The following is a 25,894-nucleotide window of genomic DNA, read 5'->3' as shown; positions in this document are numbered from 1 at the left end:
TTTCGGGCCTAACAATTAAAGACCCTCTGTTTCTGTATTTACTAGATATAATACTAATCTAAAGATGTGAATCCATTTGATGATATATCTGTGAGGTTTAAGTTGATTTTGACAGCCCGGGCCAAGTCGGACCAAACACTTCTTACATAGATTTTCTTAAGAAAATACAGTAAAAATGCTCCACTTTGAGCCCCTTGTTTTCTTTAAATACGATATAACGTGACATTATAAAGTGGCATATACGTAGATATAACACTAATCTATAGATGTAAACACATTTGAAGATACATCTGTGTGTTTAAAGTTGATTTTGACTGCCCGGGCCAAGTCGGACCCAAAACAAGACAAACACTTCTGATAGAGACTATGTTGAGAATGTAGAGGGAAAAGGGCTTCACTTTGAGTACCTTGTTTTCTGTAGGTACAGCGATCTGAGACACAATAAAGTGGTATAAAGGTAGATATAACACTAATCTATAGATGTAAACACATTTGAAGATACATCTGTGTGTTTAAAGTTGTTTTTGACCGCCCGGGCCAAGTCGGACCCAACACAAGCCAAACACTTCTGATAGAGACTATGTTGAGAATGTAGAGGGAAAAGGGCTTCACTTTGAGCACCTTGTTTTCTTTAAATACGATGTACCGTGACATAATAAAGTGGTATTTAGGTAGATATAGTACTAATCTAAAGATGTGAATCCATTTGATGATATATCTGTGAGGTTTAAGTTGATTTTGACAGCCCGGGCCAAGTCGGACCGAACACTTCTGACATAGATTTTCTTAAGAAAATACAGTAAAAATGCTCCACTTTGAGCACCTTGTTTTCTTTAAATACGATGTACCGTGACATTATAAAGTGGTATATAGGTAGATATAACACTAATCTATAGATGTAAACACATTTGAAGATTCATCTGTGTGTTTAAATGTGATTTTGACTGCCCGGGCCAAGTCGGACGCAACACAAGCCAAACACTTCTGATAGAGACTATGTTGAGAATGTAGAGGGAAAAGGGCTTCACTTTGAGCACCTTGTTTTCTGTAGGTACAGCGATTTGAGACACTATAAAGTGGTATGTAGGTAGATATTATACTAGTTTATAGATGTGAATCCATTTGATGATACATTTGTGAGTTTAAAGTTGATTTTGACAGCCCGGGCCAAGTCGGACCGAACACCTGCGTGACTGGTGAGAGTATAGGGAGAAGAGGTCTAATTAACCAACGTGTCTGCTTTAAATACGTCGATCAGTGACATAATACAGAGGTATTACGTGATCTCCAACTTCCATTACCACACTGTAACCGTTGTATCATGGGCCTATGGCCTACAATACATCTGAATAAAGTGAATGAACTAGAGAGGTATTTACTTATATATAGAACGTTCCTTTAAATATAAACACTATGCTCACAGATGGAACGTTGTATCACGATAGCTAGAAGTATTTGATACGTTTCAAATCTTTTTTCGTTTAACGATTGCTCTTTTACATGTTATCAAGATCAGCGACGCTTACTGGTTTTCAAGCGATTTACTCCGAATTACTTATTTATGGTGCACTTTTTTGTTTGGTGATTGTTCAGTATTGTCATGTGTGTATGTTGCATCAATTATATGTAGTTATGATCGCCGATAATGAATTAATTAGCCAGTATCACTTTGGCCCGTCTTGGCCCGGCCCGGCCCTGCCCGGCCCGGCCCGACTTTTAGGCAATGCACCCCCTGCTGCAGTTCTTTTTAGTGTTTTATAGTGCACCGGCGCGTTGTTGAAACTATCTGTCTGTTTGGTTGTGTTTGAACAAAGCTCGTCTCATTGTTGTAAGTTGTTGACGTTCATATAGTGGAGTAGGCTTTATGCATCTATACATTTACTACCTCACGCGGACGCCTTTGTACACTGATTATACATACTGGATGAGTAAAGAGGTGTCTGGACCAAAATACAAGTACCTGATAATCCTATAATCAAACACTCACTATCTTGAGAAATGCCCCATTGAAAAGGATATGGTCGTTATGCAATTCAACCTTACCTAAATACTTCTGCTACATTACTGCTGTGCATCCATCCATGGTACGAGCAGTGTGCGCCCGTTGAACACAAATGTGCAACTCGTAAAGCCCCGATGTGCAACGCCTGACTAACAGGTGTGTCATGACTATTGGGGTTCAGCTGAAAGTGCGTGTTTAGGTAGCTTCTTGTACTTGTCCGGACAAAAGCCGTTTTATAGTGCGCGCCCACTGAAATCCCACCGATACACGAGATACCATGACTCCAGTTTAACATGAATACCCCACTCAAACACAATATACTGACTCCGAGACGACCAGCCCTTGTTCTAGTCCATTAATGCCGGATTAAAAGGATAACAACATCTTTTAAGGTCTTTTGGTATGAAGCAGCCGGGAATCGAACCCCCCATCTTCCGCTCTCCGGGCCGACGCTCTACCGCTAGACCAAGAAGGCAGTCATGAAAACAATAAGATGTCAATCTTAGGTTAATAAGTGTCCATAGGTGTGCAGCAAGACCATGAAATATGTAATTAGCTGTGACGTAATTGTTTACATATATTTTTATGTATTCTAAAGTAACTTAACAAAAACAGTTTGGGATAATTAATACGTATGGGAATATTTTCTGCAGTGTAGACTGAGCACACAATTTCATAAAAGTATCCCCAAACGTTGTTTTTTTAATTTTGAATGTAGAGCGAAGGTCGAGGCGCGGTTTATTTCACGATAAAACATAGTCATGGCGTCATTTCTGGAGATCCACATTTCATGAGCTCACAACTTGATGACATCGTAAATTGGACGACGATATTTTTTAGGGAAGTATCTAGTGAGTTGTTCCTTATAGATGTAGCTGGACAACGCATATGAACGTAATGGCCGAACCATCGCATTCAAAAGTGTAAGGAGTAAGGATAAGAATTTATGGATGAACAACTTCTTTTATTACAATTAAGAGCGACGTTTCGGTGTAGGTTCTATCACTGTTATCAAGCAAGAGATATCAAGAGTGTGGTTGGCAAGTATATATACAAGTAGGAGGCCATGTTTCTGCAGTAGAGTAGGTATTGTTAAACTGGAGTAGAGAAGCCTGTTATGTCCACACAAGGGTAGTGATGATAATGTTTATGTCTGGATTGCACAGGATTGTGGAAACACGGAGAGTTTCATAACTATGTTTAAACAGAGATGTGTAGATATGGAGATAAAGAAATGTTTTCAAAAGATTATCAGCTCAAAATTCCTGTCACATCATAATTCATACAAGTCATTACTAGTGCCAGAGATGTATTTCACATCGGGTGTTTTAGATAAAGACTTGATCTGTGTATTAGCTAAGTTCTGCACTCTTTCTCATAGTTTGAAAATACAACTGCATTATAGTAAAAATAATGTGAAAACAAATGTTCATCAACTGCTGCTATACTGTGACCATTTGGATGAATTAATTGTTGAGAACGAGTGCCTTTTTGTACTAGTCTGTTCATATTATAAGCAAAGTAGAAATGCATTCATTCAACAATATGATCATAAACATACTTTGTCCTAATTGGAAGTACTATTTTTAGTATAGTATTATACAGTCGATATGACAGTCGAACAATTCTCTTTCTGCTCACATGTATCGGATGGACAGGACATTTAGCCAAATGCATGCATATGCATTGTCTAAACAACCCTTTGAGACCGAAAGCCCAGAAAGAATTAAACAGCAAATGTGTCAGGCTTGCTCGCCTGTTTTTCCCCCACTTGACTGGGTTCCACAATTTCATGTCCTCGTGTTGCATTTCTAATCCGCCTTTTTCCAACTCTGTCTTCACATTCTCATGGAACTAATGTTCGAATCTGACTGTAGCTGACAATGGCATTTAAAACAGCCGCCTTCTCCCGGACATACTTGTTCCGGTTCGTTACAGTGTGGATGGTCTTCTCGACTCTTGCCTTGATTGACAGGTCCTATGAACTTTGTTTTTACCCTACCCTCCGTTGATTGGCTACTGACTTTGTGGGCGTGTCAACGTTTGCGCATAAATTAAACAATCACCTGATTCATGTCACTCCACAATATGTATTCCTACCTCATGGAATGCCATTGAGGTAAATTGGAATTATATTATGAATGATGGATACATTAACACAACTGGCATAACGTTAGTAGATACTATCACTGGATTCTGCCAAACAAATATTCCCCCAGAGATGCTCCCCTGATGAATGGGAATATTAGAAAGCTCATGCGTAAGGGAAGTGGGATTCATAACAAAGCCAAACGTAGAAATTCACTTGATGATAAGAATTTTATTTTAGAAAATATCGTAATTTAGATATAACTGTGATAAAGAACAAAGATAGAAGACTTAGATAATGTGATAAACACGGATCACGGTAGCAATTCATGGTGGCGTATTTTCGAGTATTATCCTAAACAGACTCATAGAATTAAGGACATTTTCCAAACATAAAAAAATGATTTTGCGGTTAAAGATGATGTTGATGAAGCAATTATATTGAACAATTACCACGTAGGCATTGCAACTGTTGATAATCCTAATGATGACATTAAGATGATGACACAGTTGAAAACGCTGACTATTGCCTTCAGAGTATGTCACCTAAAATCTGTACCGAGAGACATTTTGCTTCCTCTCAACGTTTCCAAGCAACTTAGGACTGACAAATTTAGTAATCGTTTTCTAAAGTATTTTGCAGAACAAATATCATTTCCGTTATGTAATTTCTTTAATTCCTCTTGATTAATTATATTCTTATTGTAGAACTGTCTCTCTTACCAGTTCGTTATCACCTGTTTGAGAAATGTGTGTTTAAACATGTCAAATCATTTCTCAGATGATGGAATTATTACTTCCTTGCAATCGTGATTTACAGCTGGTGATTGTACTGTGTATCAACTGACCCATTTATATAAAAAAAAAGGCAAAGTGGACGATGGTAAAGAAGAACAGAGAATAGGTAAAGAATAAAAAAAACCAATTAACTGTTATAAATGGATGTAACACACTTGATTTGAAACTAAAATAGGACTATATGTTTGCCCTCCTTGAGCAATAGGGATGTACAAGATATTAAAACTGTGCGTTACTCATGGTAATGTGGTAAACGGTGCACTGATTTTGGGACAGGGGGACAGGGGTTGTAGAAAAAATCAAATCCCCCTGAGTGAGTGAGTGAGTTGGGTCTAACGCCGCTTTTAACATTATTCCAGTTATATCACGGCGTGTCAGCTTAATGTGGGAGGAAACCCCGAAGTGATGCAGGTCTCAGACGGTTACCACTTCGGTGAAACCCACGAGCACGGGTATGGTGCTGACAAACCTAGAAACATAATTGGGGCGAACCGGGATTCGAACCCACAATCATAGGTTTCTGGCGTGTCCAGGGGACGCAACTCTGCACAGCGAATCGCGGCGCCTTAGACGACTGGGCCACCCGTGCCCCCTCCCCCTGAGTGAGTTGGGGTGGGTGGGTCGTTAATTGAGTGAGGGACAATTCAAGGTCGCATCGGCATTTTTACCATCTTCACGAGGCTAGAGAGTTAACTGACCACTTAAAAAGTCCACTTTCCACCCTTGCCGAACTAGACCTATGTTATGGAGTTACATTTTGGCTGGACTAACGAGTCTTTGCATAGTCAAATCAAAATCGCGCACCGAAATCGAAATCTGGTTCGTAATGATGGTGCTCACGTGATTTGATGATTTCGCGATGTAAGACCCGTTTTATCACAATATAGATCTTGATTATCGAGCAGATCGTCCTGACTGGGCGCCACCCTTTTGTGTGAAACAAACGCAAGTGATACGAGAGGTGGAATCTGATTGGTCCATAGGAGAGGCTTAGAAGGGACATCACTGGTAATAGCTATAGCCACTGGTGGCGCTACGATCGAGTCCAGTCTAGTTCGGCATTGGTGGAAACTGGACTTTTAAAGTCAGTTAACTCTCTTGCCTCGGGAAGATGCATTTTTACATTCATATAGTATTTTTAACAAGTTATTCATTAATAATAACACATAATCTTCACTTAAAACCTGTCTATCATGGACAATAAAGCAACTAAAACTTTACAGATGTATATTTAAAACCAACATGCGTCCATAAAAAGATATCGCTATGTGTGACAATACATGATAACAACGAGCTAGAGCATCTTCAGCAACCAAAGTTAGGCCACCATACTGGGCACCACGGAGACTTATAGTATTTCTGCTACCTGCATGGTACCCTAGCAGGATTTACACCATCCCTCTGGCCAACAATTATATATAGATGTAAGTGAAAACACACATCAAGACAAGAGAAAATAATACAAGTTGATAAATTTCACTGAATGTTCATGTCAAAAAGAGAATAAAAAACCTTTGGAGTATAAATCAAATTCAAATATAAATACTTTTAAAGGAGAAAAGTACTAAATAGCATCAAAAGAATAAAGTTATACTTCAACTGTTTTAATTTGTGGAATAAACGAAAGGACAGCCGGATTTTACTACCTTTTTAAGGGCATGATTATCAGACATGTTAGAATGTTGTTCAGAATTAATCAATTAATTAACATTCGTATTACTAATCTCTGTTATACATTTTTTTTTTGTGGGCGTATATTGTAGAATTTCGTCATAATAGGGTTTGGATATAAACATCAGCCCACTCATTAAGCTCATTATGTAGATGTTGAAGATGAGAGTCATGTCATTTTATGTAAAATTGAAATCAACTGTAAGGAAACAAATATTTACCTCGTTCAATTGCTATAAAAATGGGAGAAACGCTTTTCCCATATTCATCAGAAATCTCAGCCACTTTCACTGTTCAGTTTGGACCTGGCAAAACCATAGGTACTTCTGAATTCTCATCGCGTTTGACACACCAACCGGATTTGGATGATCTACGCAGTCGTGTTCCCTGTTTGTTTGATTGTATTGATAAGAATAGTGCAAACACTGACCTCGCCCTATCCGCGTTTAGATAGCGTTTAAAATGGAAGTAATTTTTGTCGTCATCGCAATATCCAATCATTCTTAATGCTGAAACCAATTTATCATTTTTTGACTGTCATGTTGGCAGTTTGGTTTGTTATGCTTCTCAGGTGTGGCGTTCGTATAAGGCTGTATGTATTTAAAAAGAATAATCTTGATTATTGTGAGAAATATAAAACATATATCAGAATGTTTAATAAGGATAGAATAGTGGATACTGATAATTGTATGCTAAAAGGTTGCTATGGATTTGTGTATGTGAAAGCTGAAAATGGAAAGTAATTAAACACTACAGGATACAGTGATATTTTGATAAAGTAAAAACTGCATAAATAAAGGTTATCACGCGAGTGTGTTTGGGGATGGTGAATATCCTGTATTAGGAATAAATTCGGCGAGCTAAATACATAGTCTTTATTCCTAATACAGGATATTCACTATCCCCAAACATTACCAGTGATGACCACTTTATCATATCCAACTATTTTTGTGTGTCGAAAGGATTCCAAGCCGCAGAGGTCTACAAGCACAGATATGGCTAAAGATCCTGCTTGGCCAGGCATAGTGCCCTCACAAAATTGTTTCGCAATTTATATCTCCAAAGTTGCCGAAACTTGTAAAATACATCAGCTACGTCACAGTTAGACACTGATTTTCAGTATATGAGACTAACTTCTTTTGATAATGATAGCAATTATGCCAGTAGTTTCTCCAGATTCCCGATGGTTACTTATGTATCGATGGCTGAATGACAAGGGCGACGCCATGTTTGTTGACAAACGCTGAAAGTAGTCCCTACTTGACCTTTGATATTTGCATCTCAATCCGCATATGACCCCAACGGATATCGTTTTTATCAATTGCCTTTATCCTGCCGAGAAACTCACCTATTATATGATAAAAGGCATTTACGTATTGTTAAACAGTGTGTATTTGCCCAGTGTATTCATGCAATAAGATAGCAGAAATCAACGTCAGCAAAATGTGCTTTATATAGCTACTTTCTTTATGTCAGACATTTCTCACAATTATATTTGATGTAAAAAGCCAACGCTTGAGAATAACCAGTCTCGATAATCCGACGAAACAAATAAATCCATTTGGCGCCAAAGGAAAAACAGAAAATTGATTCCCCTCCTTTTAAATCAATATCTTGTAAAAATTTGACCATCCTCACAGATGTTAGCAATAGAAACTGAACATATAAATGGTTAAATGTTACTGAAGGAAAGAGTACTATTTGTTTTGATGTTGAAAGGGAGTCATTTTATACTAAAATGTTTCATTAAATTCTGAATGTCGTCTCAACAATAGACACATTTGCCTCATGTCTACAGTTGAGACCAGGAAACCCGTATTTTTTTACATGTTACAGGAAATGGGGAATATACAGCATAACATCCTCGTAACTCAGCTTTTACAAAAGTACCCCACCTGGGACATCCCTTGATGCTGTTTGGCTTTTCTCTAAATACACGTACGTATGTTGGCATATTTTATAGACATATGATTCCTTAATCAATGATGTTTTAATCCCGACTGAACTGAACTCAACTTTATTTACACTCAGGCCACTATCAGCGGCATCAGAGGTACACAATTATTTCAACAACACAATACATATACATATAAATGTGTATAGAATATATACAAAAACATCTTGGCCGAGCATGCATGCATATTTATACAGATTTATGGGTACTCACGAGCAAAGTCCCGATTAATGAGGTTTTTCACTGTGCATGTAAAGAGGTAAATTCTGGTTTAAAATGATTTTGTAGGATTTCTACAAATACCATCTTTCCACCATGGAATAATGTCTGGTATTGTTTTCGAGTGATTTTCAATGTTGTTTAGCTTCCTACAAATTTCACATAAAGACTCCTGTTCATAGTAGTGCTCAAGGAACAGAGATCCTCCAGGATCCGTGTAGAGGTACTCTTCTGCTTCATAATAATATTCCTCTTTGCGTTTAAGGATGTCGATGTACTTATCAGTATTGTTGTGTAGAAACCATAAGTACTCAGCCAGATGCTTGGGAGACTTGAAGTCGTCAACGTTGATGTATGTACCTGGTGGAGCATCTCGACTGTAGTTACCGCCGCCACGAACCACGGTCACAAGGTCAAGGTTAAAGTTATTGAAAAACTTTTCAGTTATGTAGTCCTTACAATAATTATTTTCAAATCCAATGTTAAATTTGTAGGTTTCGTTTACAAGTTTTAGCCAATCCTTATTTTGTTCTCTGCGAAATGTCATTTTCCCACATAGGCCATAAATATCCACTGGAATGTGTTTCTGCAGTTCCTTGCCATACGCCATTCTTTTGCTCCAGTCAAGACAATTACTGACCATCCATGCAACCAATTTCGTCTTCTTCTTGACAATAGCACTATAGTTCTTCAGAGGCACTGTTCATCTCTTCTTCAGTAAAGCATACGGCCTGAATATGTCAGAATCATGCCTAAAGGTCATGGTCCAGTTGAATGTGGACGACCATGGTTGTTTGTAAAAATCTCTGTCATGGGCAAACAGATAAGGTGGCTCATTGTTGTGAAAAATCCACACTTGGCCTGCCTTTCGAGGTGGAAGGGCGCCCTTGATGTACTGTAGAAATGTTCTATTTCGAGTCACAAAACAATTGGATTGAGGGCAGGCACTTACAGGGACCCTGCTTGTGAGATTCATGGGTAAATATCTCGGTGTAAAGTACCAAAGGATTGTCTTGGAATGGGTTGGGACCACCTCGTTGGTGGCTCCAGGCCCCGTGTGCTGAAGTCCATTGAATGCTTGTTTGGAATTTTGGATGATTTTGAAGAGCAGTTTCCCTTGGGTATCATTTCGAGAAGTTACGTATAGTATTAAGATACACACGAGCAGCATTCCTCCACATACTGTGAACGCCCATCGATTTGCACTGAAACAAAGAAGATTATATATGAATGTTTGTCCGAACCTTTCCTGTTTTAAGTTCAAACAAGCTTCATTTATAGTCGACTCTGTTGTTGGTGGAGAATTCTTATTAATATCGAAAGGGTTTTGTCACTTTTATTCTATTGTACAACACAAAATGGCAATACATGTTATATTATATGTTCAGGCTTTGAAACATATATCTACCCTCTAGACATCATAACATAAAATTTGTTTCCTATATTATCAATATTATGGAGCTGTACCACTTGTCGTTTGCATGAATAGGTCAACTTTGAATTTCATTCAGCTGAATCTATATAAACAGTAGATCGTTGTGTCGAACTCTGATGTGTCAGATTCACGGTCGGATTCCTTTAAACTCCTTTAAATTCATTATTTAACCTCTGATAAGTCAAAGTGGATGATGCTCTCGTCAGTCACATTTCTTTGTCCGAAATGTCAACTGGAAGCACAAAATTACCCTAAGAAGTCCGCCCATCGTCCATCTTCCATCATAATTATCTTGTCATCAGAAACCACCGGACAAATGAAACTAAAACTCCACGCGCTTGTTCCCACCAAATCAAAACAATGATCCCAATTTGCAGATATATCCTTTTCACTTTTCTTCAAATATAGGGTTCGTGATGCCACATTTTGTCCGATGTATAAAACTTTATGTACAACATTGATGGATGCATTTTGTAGTTGACCATGGTCTAGCTCTAAAGGTTAATTTTGCGTTTTTGACAGATGTCTTACATTGATTGAATTCTCTTGACAACTGCTATTTTCAAGGTATATATTATCTTCTGTATCCTTAGTCCGTCCAAACTGGATTCAAACGCGGCAGGTTAGGAACATCGTACGAATGTCGCAAGTGAGTAACTTTTAGCAATTTATCAGCATCCCCCGGCTCTGCTAATGATCTGCAATAGCAATAGTATTCAAACATAAAAACATGAAACCCGCCTCCCCAATGCTCCAGCTAAACAACCAAACAATCAAATTTCAAAAACAAACAAAAAAACAAACAACCCCCAGGACTTAATTTCGATGAACATCTCACCTGGGATGCTCACATCCAAAACCTAACAACTAAATGCAGTAAAGACCTAAACACCCTAAGATGCCTAACTGACTCTAACTGGGGAGCCTCCAAAGATACCCTCCTCTCTCTCTACATATCACAAATTAGATCAAAACTAGACTACGCCAGCGCCATATACAACACCCTAAACAACTCTCTATCTAAAAAACTTGACTCAATACAATATCAGACTCTCAAACTAATTACACGCACCCAACATGGCACTTCCTACACTTCACTTCAGGTCTTAACAGGAGAAATGCCACTGAGTCTAAGCAGGGAACAGCTAAGCTTAAATTTCTGGGCCGCGTCCCAATCAAACCCTCTCATCCACAACTTAAAAAACCAAAACATCAGCCCCCAAAACCAAGCTCTAGTTCGTAGACACCCCTTACTTACCCCAATATCCCAAAGAATAACAAACTACCTAAATGAACACCAAATTAAAAATCTTAAACAAAACTGCAAACAATCAAATATCTTCATCCTTAAACTTAAAATACCCAAAATAGACACAACACTAGCTAGCCAAATAAATAAGCAAACCCACCCAAACATAGCTAAAACCACCACACCAGCATACATACACGAAAATTGGCCAAGTTGGTGTCACATTTACACGGACGGATCTTCAGATCCGACCTCCAAACACACAGGTTTCGGAGTCCATACCACACAGCCAACTAAAACCACACAATCCTTCCGACTCCCAAACAACCAATCAAAATTCACGGCAGAACTAATGGGCATGGCATCAGCCCTCCATAATCAAGAATCCAAAAACCATAAAAAAAATTCTAGTACTTACCGACTCCTTAAGTGGACTGCAAGCCCTCCAAAACAAAAATACCAAAAACCGACCCAAATTAATAAATCAAATACTTAAAAGCTCCAGCGACCTAACTAAGGCAGACAAACAAATAACCTTCTTGTGGATACCCGCCCACGTAGGAATATACGGAAATGAAAACGCCGATAAAGCAGCTAAACTATCCCTCAAAATCCCAGAAATGAGCTTAAACTTACCCATCTCAAAATCAGAAATTAAAACTGTAAACAAGCAAAAAATCACCAAAAATTGTGATTAACCTATATCTAAACTTTTAATAGCTAAATCAAAAAAGTACTCAGCAAACCACTTACCAAACCAAAAATTCTCCATCCATCAAAAAATATCGACAGAGTAATCACTTAACTCCAAATATGACACACCAACCTAAATAACCACCTAAATTTTTTTTAAAAAACACCACAGGTAACTGCCCACACTGCAAACAACTAGAAACCCCCAGAACACGCACTCATCCACTGCACACACTACCTAATGTAACACATCGAACCGCATTACAAACCACCCTCAATCTAAACAAGGCTCTCACTCTAGAAGCAATACAAAACCCACAAAATAAACTAGAAAAACTTCAAAGCCTTAGGCGTATTCTCAATCAAAAGGGAACTAATAAAACGCATCTAAAATCACAATAATCTACCAAATCAAAATCACATAAACAAACAAACATCCACCATACCCAGCTCCCAGTTCTCCTCCCCAACCCCATCGGCATATATTCCAAATCTCAAAATTCCCAAATTCTATATAAGCAACCCCTAAAGACCTCTCTTGGGTTGCACACACCACTTTCGCCCCTTTCGGAAACACACTAAATGGCCTGGCCAGGCCCGTGTGCGAAATACACATCAGTCGGAAAGCGGTTAGAATTCATGTTTATCCGTGACAACTTCCCACTGACATTTTAGTGAACTTGGCTAGTGGTGATGAATTTTGTATATTCATATTATTATAATCTGTACATAAATATGTAATTTTATGTTAAATCATAAAATCCAAAGGGACTGTTCCCTACACCCATCGATATCTTATTGAATGGTCATTAGTTTAGTTTATGGATTATATATGGATCTCACTGAATATATGTTTTGCGTATTGCATGCATGAAAGATGGGATTAAGGGAGAAAGGAAATATTTTCCTGAACGTTTCCAATAACGAGTGGAAATGGATGCACCTGTAGATGGCACCAAATCCGTTATAGATTTGACAGATCTCACAGCGTAACATTCAACATGATCATCACGTTGTGATCATGTCAACGTTTTTCTTAACTGTTTAGAAAAAGAGAAGAAATTTGAAGGGAACTGCATTGAAAAATGAGAGAAGAAATTTATAGTCAATGATTTATCAGAAAAGAACTCTCTGTTCAGTAAATAACAGTTGTTATTTTAGTACTTTAGTACTTTCAAAAGGAATTGTATATCCGCTTACTGTTGATATTTTTCAGATTAATTAAAACATATACTATATCAACTATAAATTTCTTCCGTGTGTGAATGCGTGTAATACTTGTTTTAATGTTTCATCCTCGCGATCTAACGTTATAACGTTTCAGGTCATAGACATCCTCTTATACACAACAGATGCCTTCTGAACATATTATCTCTCCGCTCCAAAGCTTGTACTGTCTTAAAATTGTCTTTATTAATCTTTGGATGTTACTACAACATACAAACAGTACCGTTTAACCCATATAAGGAATGTAGCAGTCAGTGGGTATGCCAGTTAGCTGACTTACTGTTGGTAATATCCGTTTTCTTATAGCAAATACGAGGATAGTGAGTAACAAAAATATACGATATACAACGAATATTTGCACAACTATCACAAAACCATTCGACACTGACGCCACATCAAAGCCCGCGGTAGACTGGACACATGTATATGCGCACTGGATAAACAAGATTCTTTCTTGTTGCATATCAAGGCATCAATTCATCGGACAGGGGGTTTTGTTATGTGTGTGTGCCCAGTGTATCCACAGTTAAGTAGAATGATTCATATCTAGAAAAATGTATATGCGTCAGTGTGGTTTATCAACAAATGTACTGAAATTGAACTTTATGAAAGCGCCAGCAGGGATACTAGCGGTAATAACTTTATAACTTTATACATAACTTTATTTGCTTTTCTGGTCACAGACCGTGACATATGAAGATCATACATAAATAAGTTTAAGTTACATGGGCAGCAGGCTAGATTATTTACATCAACAGTGAGACAACGTGGCTGTTCACATTCATTTCCAATATCCTCTTAGAATTAGTGATAAATGTTAGCGTCACACACAAAACTTTCTCTTCATAATTCTTACAAAGTACCAAACAGAAAGTGGGGTGTGGGGAAATGGGACATAATCCTACGTGAAATAATAGGACATAAGTTGTGGTAACTTTTCTATCATAATTGTACTATCTAAAGCATAAATTTGGCGAAAGAAAAACGTTATATTTGCAGTCACCTGGGATGACTCACGTGGGCAAAACTTAAAACGAATATGTCCGCAAACCACAAACGATCACTATTAAAGGCGAATATTTACCGACGTCATATAGCTGGAATATTGCTGAGTACTGCGTTAAACATCAAACCAACCAACCAACCGACTGGGATATGTTTATCCCAGGCAGTTGATCATCCTTATTTTTTTTTAGAAAGACTCTGTCAATTATCAAACGATGATGCAATGATACTTTTTGCAAAATTTCTAATGTCCGTGTTCTCAACAAAATTAGGTCATATGTATGCTATTACTATATTTTGTACAATGGGTCAATTGGCCTTCATACAAATAAACCTGTCTATCTGTCATAACATAACATAACATAACATAACATAACATAACATAACATAACATAACATAACATAACATAACAAAAGTTACAGAATGTAATGTAGTACAAGTTAATATAACTAATACATGTGCTAAAGATATATATAAACATCCAATTCATTTGAATTTTCGCCATAACATATGTTGAGGTCACCTTCCTGCTATAATGGCCGACGGTTGCTACAGCAACTGTTCAGATCTCCATAACACATGCAGCTGCAATCTAACTTGTCTTGTACGTGATGTCTCAAGAATACTCCTCTCTTTTTCATAAGAAAGCCCGGATATAACCGACAGAAAGTAAATTAACTGGACGAGCAACTGGTTATTACATTCCTTTTGTCGTCTTAACGGATCTGTTTGTGGAGATATGTAACAGACATACTATTTAAATACAAACGAAATCAGTCATAAGATATGACGGTGCCTAGATGGATTGTGTGGTCAGGGTCGGGGACTTGTTACCGTGTGTCATAATTATTATCGTATTCCTATATTGTATGAATCTATGCCGTTTGGAGTAGACTTAAGTATTTACAGACCACGTCATACATCTGGAATACTGCAGTTTTAAACAAGAAGCAAAAATAATACGTACATTATCTTCATTCTCTAAACCTCTAAATGTTCAATATAACACTATTTCAGAAGGATCCCTCGAGTACAACCCTATTTCAAGACACTGACATGTTAGAAAGTCGAATCAAACTTACAGTTTCGCCATCGCCCTCTGCAATCAGTCTGAGTGCGGTATTGCATAACTATCCATAACTGATTCACGCATGCGTACAATTTAAACAACCACGTGACATATCTTCAACACAGATCGTTTTATAAAGCAGTTCAACATCGATCAACACAGGTGGGTCTGAAATGGAATAATTTTCAGTATATTGTATAAGATCATAAATCTGTCTTGATTATTTCCCAATGTATCACCCAGTCATAAAACATTCATGCTCTTTGTTAAACAGTATATTTAAAACAGATACAGCTATCGAAGAAAAAAGAAAAAACAGATAATTATGACATTGGAAACCATTTTTTTAGTTTAGGTAGTGTTTTGATATATTATCTCTAGGTACACACGTAATTTGTAAGTTTTTATGTCGTCGTTTTTGTGAGTATGCAAAAGTGAGAGATCTTATTAAGTATTTACCGCTATCACCCCAGAAGACCTCCAAGAATCCCTCAGTACACCCATCCGGTCCAGAACTTCTCCTATTTTTCAGACATTAACTGCTTCGAGGACCTCATCCTTCTTCAGTTTGACTTCATTTTTGTGACACAGTCAATAAATAGTTTTCGAACTAAATCCTTCACACGTCGTGTTTAGAGTAGAGTCTACCATACAACTTGCTTACTTCCTAAAAAAATATCCTCCTGTTGGTCCACGATGTTACCTCGATTATCTTCTATTTATAGATTTATTGGGGTAGTTTCTAACTTTAAACGTAAGAAACATTTGGATGGACAAACGCCACCAAGAAGATAAAACGTTATCTCAGTGGCAGTAGGCAGTGGCAGTCAGTATATAACAACTACATAGGGCTCTTCTGTAAACTGATTTTGTTTTATTTGCACAAGATGTATATTTGTAAGGACTGAAATACCCCTATATGCTGCCTGCGTTATGTATCGCCTTGATGACATCAATGAAAACACATTGTCTTCTGGCATTCTGCATTAGGTGTACATTTTAGACACAGTCATTGAAGACAAATACAGTGAAATTGAAATTCTTGTTTCTCTATAATAAACTGTAAATCAGATCACAATCATTTTGCAAGAACATGGTTTAGGTCATTTTTCTTTCGTCATGTCACATCAATGTTGCCTAAAATCCATCCATGTCGCCTCAGTTTTTGTATGTAATATATGTTGTATGTCACAAACTCACATCAAACACACACACACACACACACACACACACACACACCAAACACACACTAGACACATACACACAACTCACATATGCACCATACACATATCACACACATGCACATCCACCCTCGCACACACACATACATTCTGCCGAGGCTAAACCCAATTTCACCTCACCTCACCATCACCACAGAAGAGCGTTTGCGCGAAGGACACAACCTGCTCAGGCCAACCTGCCTGGAAAAGATTGTCGCTGTGCAACTACAACATCATCTGAAACAAAACAATCTTGGAGAAAAATTCCAGTCTGCATACAAGTCAAGTCACAGTATTGAGACAGCACTCGTTCGGGTCCACAATGACATCTTGACATCTTTTGGGCAGCGGAAAAATCACTCTTCTTGTTCTCCTTGACCTCTCATCTGCTTTTGATACTATTGATCAAGCAATTTTATTACACAGACTCAACACACGACTTGGCATTCGGGGAACAGCTCTCCAGTGGATCCAGTCCTACCTGTCTGACCGGACCATGTCTGTTAAGATCCATGATCGTCATTCTTCAACATGCAAAAGTCACTATGGTGTACCACAGGGTTCAGTCCTTGGACCTCTGCTATTCACAATTTACATCCTGCCAATTGGAGATATCATCCAGAAACATGCTCTTAACTTCCACCTCTACGCGGACGATAACCAGATCTACATTTCCTTTAAAACTTCCGAACTGTCTCCGAACCACGCCGCCCTTGAGCGCTGTATTGATGACATACGATCCTGGATGAGCTTCAATTATCTCAAACTCAATGAAGAGAAGACTGAGTTTTTAATCCTTGGATCGCGACAGCAATTCAGAAAGCTTCACCCTGACTCTCTGTACCTTCATATTGGTTATGCCACTGTGTACCCAACTGCCAGTGCCCGTAATCTGGGAATCTCCTTTGATTCAACAATGGCCGTGGACACTCATATTTCACTAACCAGCAGAGCATGCTACCATAGCATCTATAACATTAGTTAAGTCCGCCATCTACTTGTTACTCCAACAGTTCAATTGTTGATGCAATGTCTTGTGACCTCCAAACTGGATTACTGGAATGCATTGTATGCTAATCTTCCCATGAAAGCCATATCAGAGCTACAACGCATTCAGAACTCTGCAGCTAGATGCATCTCTAAAGTTCCAAGAATCAATCACCTCAGTCCTGTCCTCAAAGCACTACATTGGCTTCCAGTCTTAGTCCAGTAATTAAAAGGTCCAGGTTCGACAAAATTGACGGAAAAGGTTTATTGCTGGAGTTTGGTGCCTGGGCACCTATACATTGAAATAAAAAATAGTTTACCAAAATCGGACATGGGCAACCATCCGAAAATAGGTCAAATCCAAGATGGCCGCAAACAAAAGTAATAATAGTCATAAACGTGGAACCAATAACAATAAAAACATTTATGATGAGTCTATCTATATTAGCTTGCTAGGATAAATGCAAAGGAATGTATATTTAACAATTTTGAAAGGAAAATTCACATAGAAATTTAAAATAATGCTTCAATGACCCCATTTTCATGGTCACAGCAGGCAAATCTGCTTTTGGAGTTGGAAAACAGTGTTGCCGTGATATCTCAAGAACTAATCGCTGGATTGTCTTCATATTTGGAACTATGGTGTATATACAGACACCGCAGACACCAGACGGTTTTGGTGACCTTGACCCCATTTTCAAGGTCACAGCAGGCAAATCTGCTTTTGGAGTTGGAAAACGGTGTTGCCGCGATATCTCAAGAACTAATCGCTGGATTGTCTTCATATTTGGAACTATGGTGTATATACAGAAACCGCAGACACCAGTCGGTTTTGGTGACCTTTACCCCATTTTCAAGGTCACAGCAGGCAAATCTGCTTTTGGAGTTGGAAAACGGTGTTGCCGCGATATCTCAAGAACTAATCGCTGGATTGTCTTCATATTTGGTACTATGGTGTATATACAGGCGACATTTCGTCACTTTGTGACAAATACTTGTTATATACGCATTTGCATTGGACACAAATACAATTGCCATGTTATTTAGATAGAAACTATCTATTTCTTATGGATCTTTCTGTGCATAGCATATGCTCAGTGTCATTATGACATAACAGTAGAACGTGTATATTCAAACACGTTTTACACGTACTGCACATGGTATAAAAATCAGACAGACGGTTAGTAAGACAACTAATTATGTGTTTTGTACATCAGTTGTCGTCCGTGCATCTTTGTGTTTTTCTCCAGATATTAAACAGCGCATTCCAATAATGGTTTCGTAAAAATGTAGGGTGGTAGTTGAAGTATTATTTTGTCACGCTAAAATTAGGTTTGATGTCCCATTTGAGTACATTGTGAACCCTGTAATCTGGTGCATCTACATGTATACATATCCTGTCGATATATTGCTGGACTATTTAATAACGCAGTGTATATCCATGTTATGTTCAGAATGATCAGTTCAGTGTGGCAAATGTGGCAGTGTGGTAATACAATGTACATGTATACGTATCTTGTCAATATATTGCTGGACTAGTTAATAACGCGGTGTATATCCATATTATGTTCAGAATGATCAGTTCAGTGTGGCAAATGTGGCAGTGTGGTAACATAATGTACATGTATACGTATCCTGTCGATATATTGCTGGACTATTTAATAACGCGGTGTATATCCATATTATGTTCAGAATTATCAGTTCAGTGTGGCAAATGTGGCAGTGTGGTAACATAATGTATATGCTTAATGTGTACAACTCTCAAGAGAATTAAAAAAAGTATGATGACGCAATAAAACTCTGGTGTGTATGCCTTTTCCTTTGAAAAATATAACACTAAAGTATTTTCAATTGTAGCAAATACAGCAATGAATAAAACTTGATAATGCAACGTTACTTGGGATGTCTCCGATAGATATGATGTTCAGTTTATTAACAGCTTTGATTTATAGGGATTATGTAACGTCTTCACTTTCTCTAATTTATATGCAAATTAAAAAATCAAATTTTCATGTAATAGCACTGTTACTAAAATTTGGCTGTTTTTTGTATGGGTATGAATGGATGAATCGTCTGGTCATACATTTTATGATTCTTATCCAATCGAATGTACCACACATTCCAGCAGACAGTTATTTTTATTATATGAATGTATTGTTAATTGTAGTAGATACTTACATCCCTGTATCTCCGATCGCAGAACTGATAACACCCAAACATGTAATTAGTACACAGAGAATTGTTACATGGCATTTCCTGTACATGCCTGCGTGAACAAAGAGCCTTCATGTATGTTGTAATCGATGCAACTGTGTGTCCATCTGTTCAGTCTCAGCTTGCTAACGTCACATCCCATCAAGTCAGATCTATTTTTCAAGCATAGTTTAATCTCCGAAGACATTTTGAATGAAAGGAATTAAAACAAAATTCGTTACATAATCATTTTTAACAAACCTACGTGTATATTGCCAATTTTAAAAAAAAAACACTTATACACCTGTTCTATATTTTTTTCCAATGGACATGGACCATTCAACTCGCTCGCAAAGGTCGTATACGACGTTAAAGTGAATACATTCGTAGAATGTACACACACACACACACACACACACACACACACACACACACCATGTATATGTACATATCTTATATCATATATGCTCTTAACTGCGCAATATTTATTCATGATCCAAGACATTACGCACCAGTGATATAACAGTTGGACTTGCTAAACCAATACAAGTATGAGCATGACGGATGCTAACTTGGAATGGATTGCCAATTCAATTTTCTCTTGTTTAAATTAAGCTGATCCAAGATGGCGTCTAGTTTTGCCGCGGTTGATTCATCAGTCATGTTGTTAATTGAACTGCCGTGATTGCAAGCAAGAGACTCTTTTCGTATTGACAAACGATTTAGCAGATGATTCTGACGATGATAAGAAAATTACAAGGGCTGATTTAAAAGCAGTAAGAAAAATCGAGCAAAAACGAAATCGGAATGCGCCGTATTCGACAAGACGACTTTCGCTACACAGCCCGTGCAGTTTGCTTTACCTGCTTCTTCTGGTGTGCAGTCGATTCCACCAATCAACAATCAGATTTTTCGAGGCAAAGGTCAGCGACAAGGATCATGTTTTCACTGCGGAGAATTCACGCACTTCAGAAGAGACTCTCCCTATCTCAACGCAAATGTCCAGACTGCAAGGTTATCAAGCAGCGTCCTGTCAGCAACCGCCACGCAGTAGAGAGGGCACATGCCAAGGGGTATCAGTTAAGTGTTCATCTACACAATGTTTCGATACATGTAATCTTAAATTGACTGATAATTATTTTGAATATGAGCAGAGTGCTGCAGAAATTGTCGTTAAAGGTCGTTTGAAACAGAATGAAAACTTTTGGCAACAGATAGGTGCAAGTGACTTTGTTTTAGATAAAATCAAAAATGGATACAAAATTCCATTTTTGTGTATGCCACCCAAAATGTACTTGCATAATAACAAGTTTGCCTTAAATAACGCTGATTTTGTGTGTGAAGCTGTATCAGAGCTTGTCAAGAAACAACTAGTTGTTGAGTATGATATTCCGCCGTATGTTGTTAATCCTCTATCTGTCACTATACAGTCATCGGGTAAAATACGCTTGATTTTAGACCTGAGTATCGTAAACAGGTTTGTGCTCAAAAAGACTTTGAAATTTGAAGATTGGAAAAACTGCTTTAGAATATATCAGTGCAAATGATCAAGTTTGACATCCATTCAGCATATCATTATATAGATATCTACGAAGGGCATACTGACTTGTTGGGCTTTGCTTGGAATGCCCCTGATGGAAAAACACATTTTTATAAGTTTATAGTACTTCCCTTTGGACTGACTACAGCTCTATACGTATTTTCAAACGCCACTCGCCAGCTTGTCAAGAAGTGGCGTTTTGAAGGACATAAGATAGTCACATACATGGATGATGGTATATTATCAGCAGAGACAGAATTAAGAGCTCTAAATTCAGGTTCTGTCATTAAAAATGACTTGATTAAGTCCGGGTTTGTACTTAAAGTTGAAAAAAAATCTTTATGGGCACCATTGCAGTCCTTGGAATGGCTCGGTTTTCATATTCTGACTACAAATATGACTATATCTGTGCCTCAGAGGAAGATAAAAATGGTTGGGAAACTGTCCATCTTTGGAGGCCTGGAAATAAATGGAATTTTATAGCCATTGTCTATAATATCAATTATGAATTGAGACGCACCAACGTTGTACCAGAATTCAATGCCGACCTGTTATTTCTTAACTCTGTACAGATCTGGACGCTTTTTCCCCGACGACTGTATAAACACCGAAAAAAGGTTAACGATGGAGACTCACATTCAATTATTAATTGTTTCTTATGCAATTCTAAAATAGCTTGGTTGACAAACTCTGCATGTTAATTCTGTAACTAGTACGGATTCACTCATGTCAGACAGACAGCGGCCTAAGTCTCTAATAATGCATTTGCTGCTGTTGAGAGATGTATGTGGTGAAAATGAAACTTCCGAATTCACCAGGTGCTTCGTGGTCAGAAGAGTTGCAGATTGTTTAGCCGTTTTACATTTCATCAGAAGAAATCCTGATCTGATCTTTTTATCAGCTTGCATATGCCCATCGATGCCATCAATTGCTTTTGATGTGGCAAATGGATTTAATCTTAGTGGTTAACGATCAGTTGAAGATACCACCAAAAATCTACTCCACGTATCAGGTGATCTGTATCCTCATCAGAGGACAAACACTCATCAAATGCTCTTTTCAAAAATATATTTTGTGCAAATACTATTTCTTCACAGGGCTTGGCATGACCAGCCAATTGAAAATACCGGGTCCATCCTACCATCCGTCTAGGGGAAGTAAGGGTCGAAGTGGTGTATTGGGCAAAGAAACCCTATTCCTGGAACTACTGCCCTCAACCACCAGATTTCCGTCCTCCGCCGACACTGTGGCGCAACCCATGGCAAACAGGTTGCCTAATTAGTCGCCTTGTACGACTTATAGAATTATATAATAATCTTGCAACTGGCCAATACGACATTGTTTTTGTTGGTTACACAGCCATATTGGAGTCGTTGGTAACACAATGGCTGATGCTGCAGCTAAACAAATATCGATTACACTTATTTGGGTTGTCAGTCCAGATTTGAAGAGGTCATATTAAGATGATGTCGTATTGGTCATACCCGATATACTCATGACTATTTATTAAAAGGTGAGGATCCTCTAATCTGCATCCCTTGTAATGAAAGAATCACAGTCAAGCATGTCCTGCTTGACTGTATTGATTTTTCCATTACAAGGATCAATGTTTCAAAGTTTCATCATTGAAGGATCTTTTTAACAACATCAGCTCCTATTCAATCCTTGGGTTTTTAAAAGAAATAGAACTGTTAAATAATTGTTAAAGCTCTTGTTTTGTAATGAATAATTGATATTTTAATATTGGCAGAAGAAATTGGATAACTAAGATTGTTAGTGGCTGTACCTTGAAGGGGGTTGAAGTGGTGTAAAAGGATTGTCCCCCGGAGATGGTATGTAAGTATACGTCATTCACAGTATATTTATTACTGCCTCGGTTTTCATTCGGCAAAATTGTCAATAATCGCCAACACCTGATGGGATTAAGTAAATCCTACTGGGATTCAAAAGTACTGTAAGTCCCCACGGTCACTAATATGGTGACCTACCTTCAGTTGCTGGCTAGTTTATGATGCATTGTCCTGTCAAAAGACGTATTTTTATGTCTAGTTATTTTACTGCCCGTTGTTGACGGGTTCTTATGGTTAACATGCATTTATTCTATAATATCCTCTTAAAGTCACGATATGCCTAAAATACTGCCGATGTGACTTTACATTTTAACTCACTCACTCACTCATAAAATAAGCTTAACATCCAAAAAGAACAATATATGAAATTGAAAATTCTCCAAAAGTACATGCCCATAGATCCCAGCTTTAGGAGGCTATCTACAACTAAACTAACACAGAATATTACAACAGCTATTTTATATACCAAGACATGAATAACATTTTCGGATACCTTCAGCAGTCTTAAATTTTCTAGGTATTTTCAAATACTCTTTTATGTGTTTCACACACATATGTGAACAAAATTCTGAGGCGCTATGGAGTTCACAGAACAATGGTGCTGTAAAACAATGGTTTAATCTGTACTCATTTTGGACAACATTTTAAAAGGAACAAGACTGAAGTTGGGGGACAATATTTAATGGCGAGAAAGCAAGGGTCTATGTTTACTATATATGTTTATTTGGTGTCCACTTAGACGACAACATGGAAACATTTCATAAATGCATGCAGTATTGAATGGTCTGTTGCTGCGAAATTTTTTTGATAATGGCACATGGAGGACATATACAAATGTCGCTTCCGTTTCTTTAGACATCAAAGGATCGAACATTCGAAGGAGAATTTGACAAGCCTGAACAGGAGCAACTATCACAACCACATGCACAAAGAGATGAAATGGCTGGAACACACAAGATGTATGATCAAGACTACAGCTGAAATCCAACACATGAACATATCTTGGGCTGCAAATCATGCTCACAACGACCAATGCAAAGACAACATCGCTTCTCAATCAGCTCTTCTTGCTCTGTTCCAGAACTCTGCTCGAGGATGAAAGCATCAGCCATGGCACTCGTTAAATCGGGACTGCATGAATGCGCTCTAAACCCCATGACAAGCTAAAAACTTATTAAGGCAATTTGTATCTCAAAAGACTATGATCTTGTAGCTTGTTTGCTGTCCTGTAAGCCACTTTTGGATACTGATCCAGATACCAGTCGTTCTTACTCGCGAACTGTAATTCGAGGACTCTATCGCTTCCAATAAATGGACGGAATCTACTAAGAAAGTGCGTTACCACATTGGTATATGGTGGTATTCTCTGACAATGTAAATATTTTCATGTAATTATCCGTATGTTATACCTTATAACTCTCCTATGGAGGAATAGTATATATATATATATATATATATATATATATATATATATATATATATATATATATATATTAACGTATCTTGGGCCTGCATATCATGCTGACAACGACCAATGCAAATCCAACATCGCTTCTCAATCAGCTCTTCTTCCTCTGTTCCAGGGTGCCGATTCTCAAAAGCCTCTTAGTGCTACGACCTCCTTAACCACGTCTTTAACCACGTCATAACTTTTAAAGGGGCACTGATCTAACGCAATTCCCCGGACTGGTTGTCGCCTTTGTTATTGTTTTTCCCCCATGAGTACTCGGATGATACGCAACGCAACTGAGTGTGACCAGAGACTGAGCTACCGTCTGCAAGGACAGCTAAATAAACTTGGAGGCTGGAGGCAATATTTGTTTTACGCCTTTGAACACTGATTGGTTAACTGTGATCTATAAAGATTTCGACAAAGGGCGCATGTTAATTAATTTCTTCAGCCTAAACAAACAGACAAAAAGAACGGCAGAGCTCATAGGATGTCGTCATTTGGAAATACCGAAGATGGTTATAGTTTAATAATAATAAAAAAGTATCCATGCAGTGAAAGCATTTTCGGATTTTGGATTGCGTCGATAATACGATTACTACTCCTTTGTTGTCATCCACGGTTTCTGGTATAACCCTACACTTGTTTATTTGTCGTCATTCACTTGATGCTCGGTAAATGAATTTATTACAGGTACAATTAGATGGTAATGTTTTTCAGTCACTTTGTAAAATAACTGAATATTTAGGCATTTAATACATTTGAAAAGTTACACATTTTGACAGTAAAAAAATAAACACAATATAAAAAAAGCAATGCTCAGGTGAAATATTTCCTTTGTGTTGCAAGTCAAAATAGTGTAAACGAAAATCGCAAAATTACCAAGCAAGTGACTCATCAAAACCCACAAAGATACCTACATTTCCTTATTATCTCGAAAACTGTATTTCATTTTGTTGATCAATGTGACCATACGCCCTTACTACTACACATAAAAGTGACTAATGCGCTTACCAATAGCTCAGCAGATGTCGCGAACTAGTCTAGATTTCTGCTATACATCCGGGTACTCACTGGGAAAAAACAATAGCAAAGGCAACAACCAGTCCCGGGGAATTGCTTTAGATCAGTGCCCCTTTAAGGTCGTTTCACAAAGACAGACCTCTTAGTTTACACAACGTCGTAAAATCACCCTAAATCACCCGACAGGTACTGGGGCTCTCTTAATGTATACAATATAATA

General features: G+C 37.9%; 1 pseudogene; it reads right to left on the bottom strand.

The window, feature by feature from the left end:
- Positions 1–7,522: 7,522 nt before the first annotated feature.
- On the bottom strand, positions 7,523–15,483 carry LOC139477019 (glycoprotein 3-alpha-L-fucosyltransferase A-like; annotated as a pseudogene).
- Positions 15,484–25,894: the final 10,411 nt, after the last annotated feature.

The sequence above is a fragment of the Haliotis cracherodii genome, unplaced genomic scaffold (assembly GCF_022045235.1).
Source record: "Haliotis cracherodii isolate W230 unplaced genomic scaffold, xgHalCrac1.p SCAF_30, whole genome shotgun sequence".
NCBI classification, from domain to species: domain Eukaryota; kingdom Metazoa; phylum Mollusca; class Gastropoda; order Lepetellida; family Haliotidae; genus Haliotis; species Haliotis cracherodii.
This window is presented reverse-complemented; position numbering and strand designations above follow the sequence as displayed.